Below are 4,349 nucleotides of genomic sequence, written 5' to 3'. Positions count from 1 at the left end.
CCGCCCAATAAAGTACTACGCAGCCTTCTTATCGCTTCTTGCTACCTTGAATTCGCCAACATCACAACTGCCGACGAAGATGACTGAAGCAAGGCAATATACCGGAAAGCAGCACTGAAGCTGGGCAACCAAGCGCCGAGGTGACGCTCGGAGGACTGCTGGACGCATCCGCACCTACGACACAAGGCGGCACTTCCGAGATGGCAACCTCCGGCCATATTGGGCAAGTAGAAGCCTTCGACGATACTGTGAGTGACTGTCTATTTTACGAAGAACGCCTGGTTTCCTTTTCTGGCGGTGAACAAAGTTTCCGAAGACCTCAAGGTGCATGCTTTGCTAAGCATTATTGGGCCGAAGTCGTTCAGCCTCTTCAGGTATCTGGCCGCACCAGATAAGGCGTCGCAAAAGGCGTTAAACTAACCAGCACAACTGCTTCGCAATCACTTCACTCCGAGAGTCTCTGTGATCGGACAGCGAGCAAAATTTCCCAGAAGAGGTCAGCTGCAACATGAAGGTATCGCACAGTGTGTAGCCGAGCTCAGAAAACTTGCCTATACCTGTGAATTCCGCACCTTTCTGGACGAATCGCTTCGAGACAGGTTTGTGTGCGGTTTATTCCGTGCCGAGAATCGGCGATACTTATTTGCAGAAGATAAAACGCTGACTATCCAAATGGCCGTTGAGCGCGCACTGGCTCTGGAAGAAGCCAAGAAAAACGTTGAGGAAAGAACCGAAAGAAGATGCCGACGAATTGCACAAAATGGGCACTGAAGGCGAAACAAAAAGGAAGCGATCGTTCGAGTACTATCGCTGTGGCTCTGAGAAGCTTTTTTTCCCGCGCTGTCTGCATATCCCCGAAAAGTGCACGAACGGCGGCAAGGACGGTCACATTCAGAGTGCATGTCGTGGCATGAAAGCGAAGCCGGCAAGCTCCGGGAAGTGGGTACGCACTGTTCAAAGCGTAGACACTGGCAAGGTCCAGATGCTGTCTCAAAGAACCCGGCGTCCATTCACCGTCGAAGACGAAATTCATGGTGTACCCTTGCGCATGGAGTTAGACAAGGTGCTACAGTGTCTGTGATGTCACGGCAACAGTTCAAGAAGTTTAGACCGCCTTTGAAGCTGGAACCTACAGCACTGTGACTGAAAACGTGCGCAGGAGAAGTTATCGAACCCTGCGGCGTCTTCAATGCGGCCGTACGATACAAGGACCAAGTCGGTGAGCTTCTGTTGTACGTCGTTGACTACGGCGGACCAGCTCTACTAGGATGCGAGTGGTTCGAAACGTTTCGCTTGGACTGGGATGAAATATGCGGTTTACACAAACTGCACAACGATTCGCACCCCGACGCGAGCCAAGAGGACCCCGGCACGCGACTGAGAGCACTCCTCGACAAGTACAGCACCATTTTTGACGACACCCTTGGCAAGATAGAAGGTGAGCAACCTACCTTGTTTCTTAAGGAAAAGTTCCCCAAAGTTCCTCGAAGCTTGAAACGCGCCGTACGCGTTACGTTCAACACTGGAGGAAGAGCTACGAAAGCTAGAGGAAATGGACGTCATTGGGGAAGTTTCCACTTGCGAGTTTCCCACATTGATTGTACCTGTGGTTAAAAAGGACGGGACAATGTGTGTGTGCTGAGATTATAAGACATCGTTGAACCCTGTTCTAGACACAGAACAGTACCATCCACCTAGGCTGGATGAGATACTAGTAGCGTTTGCGGGAGGGTGGTACTTTTCGAAGCTGGATCTAAATAGGGCATACCAACAAGTGGAAATGTCGGCAGTCTCTAAAAAGCTGCTCACGTTGAATACGCATTAAGAGGTGTTCGCTTTTAACAGATTGCCCTTTGGATTCGCCTCAGCACCGGCATTGTTCCAGCGCTATATAGATAACACCTTGAAAGGACTGCCAGGAGTGATCAGTTATCGAAATGGCATTCTTGTAACAGGAGCTACTACCGAGGAGCCCCTCATGAATTTTGAAGCAGTGCTTCGAACTCTGGCGTGAGAAGGCGTCCTGGTTAAGAGCGAAACATGCGAGTTTTTTTAAGGAAAGTCTTGAGTATTTTGGGCATGTTATCAGTAAGACGGGCGTCACACCAACAAACGAAAAAGTTCAAGCTCTTCTGAAAGCCCCAGCGCCCACTAACGTAGCACAACTGTGCTCGCTACTTGGGCTCATTAACTACTATGGCAAGTTTACGCCGCAATTGGCATCGCTTGCTAAACCTTTCTACAGATTGTTACAGAAGGACGTCTCCGGGTCCTGGAACCGAAAATACGAGGACGTATTTCAAGCCATCAGAACAGTGCTGTCATCCGCCGAAGTTCTCGCGCACTACGACCCGGTGCTAGCGCCGCAGCTGCCGTGGGATGCGTCTGCATACGGTCTCGGCTACGTTAGGAAAGACGGCACGGTAAGACAATTGCTTACGCTTCTAGAACACTATCAAATGCAGAAGAAAACTATAGCTAGCTAGAAAAGGAGATGCTTGCCTTAATCATTTGCATCAAGAAGTTCCAATATTTATGGTTGACAATTTACGTTAATCTCAGACCATAAGCCGCTACAAACAATTCTTTGGCCGAAGAGTGGCCTTCCGGCCATAGCGGCCGCTAGACTTCAACAGTGGGCTGTAACTCTTCCAGATTACACGTACGACCTTGTCTATCGAAAGTCAACCGACAACGCGGATGCGAACTGTTTTTCGCGTCTGCCGTCAGAGATAAGTGAGCAAGAGGACAGCACGAGTGAGACATTTCTTACGCTTCGCTCAGCATCCCTTCCTGTGACAATCAAGGAGATCGCGCGTTACACAGTTCGTGAACCTGTTCTCATCATTGCGTTGGACTTCACCAGGAAAGGGTGTCCTTCGCATGTGGTGAGAGAGTTGAAACTCTACTTTGACAGACGCAGTGAACTGACTATCCACGAAGGGTGCCTGATGCATGGAATGCGAGTGGTTGTGCCGCCAAAGCTGCAATAGCCAGTCCTGGAGGAGATACACCAGAGACACACAGGTATCGTCTGAAGCAACGAACTTGCCAGAAGCTACGTATGGTGGCCATGCGTGGAAAAATATCTTGAGAATCAAGTGAGACACTGTATGCCATGCCTGCAGCAGCGCAACATGCCGCAAAAGGCACAACTGTGCCCGTTGTCGTGGGCTACGCAACCATGGTCACGTGTACATACTGACTTTGCAGGCCCATTCCCTAATTTTATGCGTTTAGTTGTCGTAGACGCGCATTCAAAATGGCCAGTGGTGTACGTCAAACAACCATAGCAAATTTACGTGAATTCTGCGCACAGAACGGTGCGCCGGAGACAATTGTAAGCGGTAACGGCGCACTGTTCACATCGTCCGAGCTCAAAGCGTTTATGAAAGAGCACGCAGTCTGGCAAGTTTTCGCTTCTATTTATCACCCGAGCAGCAACGGATTGGCTGAAAAGTTCGTGCAGACTTTAAAGAACGCTCTACGCAAGGCCCTGCAGCAGAAAGCCGTGAAGGAACGTTGTCTAAATTCTTGATGGTGTATCAAAACAAGCCGCATGCGACGACACTCAAAAAACCATCGTACCTTTTTCTTGGCCGTCAACTGCGCATTCGCTTGGATGCACTGAAGCTGGCATTGTCGCATATCGTCAGCACAAGTCAGTTCCAGCAAATGTTACGGCGAAGTAGCGACCATACTGTGTTTCGAGTGAACGGAGAAGTTTGGGTGCGCAGTTTCAGGAGCGGACCCAGATGGCTCAACGCAACCATCTTGCAGCGCACGGGCCCAGTGTCGTAAGAGGTCAAGGTGCAGACACCCAGTGGAGCCTGTACACGGAGGTGACCCAAGGACCAATTGCTACGAGCCTCTGCTGCGACGACGACGTCTCCATTTGCGGTGGAGGAGGAGGCCGAAATGCGTTATCCAGTCCTTGCAGTTGGTCCACCAACATCTGCCGCTGTCTCTGAAACTAGATCAGCACCCATGGTCAGTGGAAACAGCCCTACGAAGTGGTACCATCAACGAGTTAGCAAGCCACCTGACCTATAGCAGTCATCTTGACTCTCCAAATTGCGGTGGAAGAAGCGATACGAGCCACCGCAATTCTGTTACCGGCGTGGTAGGTGATGCGCCAAGTGACGTCAGCAGGGGCTCTACAAAAAGCGAGCACCTCTATGAGTGCACTCCCTCAGCATTCTAGCTGCCGCCCAATAAAGTACTATGCAGCCTTATCGCTTCTTGATTTCTTGAATCCGCGAACATCACAGAGAGTTTACGCGGTGCTGTGATGTCGCGTGACAGGCAGGTGAAGTGGGTGCAGCCTCAGAAGTTTTGACCAGTAGCCG

At 50.5% G+C, this 4,349-nt stretch overlaps 1 pseudogene; it reads left to right on the top strand.

Annotated features, from left to right (window-relative positions):
- The first annotated feature begins 760 nt into the window (after positions 1-760).
- On the top strand, positions 761-3,971 carry LOC142586204 (uncharacterized; annotated as a pseudogene).
- Positions 3,972-4,349: the final 378 nt, after the last annotated feature.

This window comes from Dermacentor variabilis, chromosome 6, assembly GCF_050947875.1.
Source record: "Dermacentor variabilis isolate Ectoservices chromosome 6, ASM5094787v1, whole genome shotgun sequence".
Taxonomy (NCBI): Eukaryota; Metazoa; Arthropoda; class Arachnida; order Ixodida; family Ixodidae; genus Dermacentor; species Dermacentor variabilis.
The sequence above is the reverse complement of the archived record's forward strand: the minus strand, read 5'-3'. Positions and strand labels throughout refer to the sequence as shown.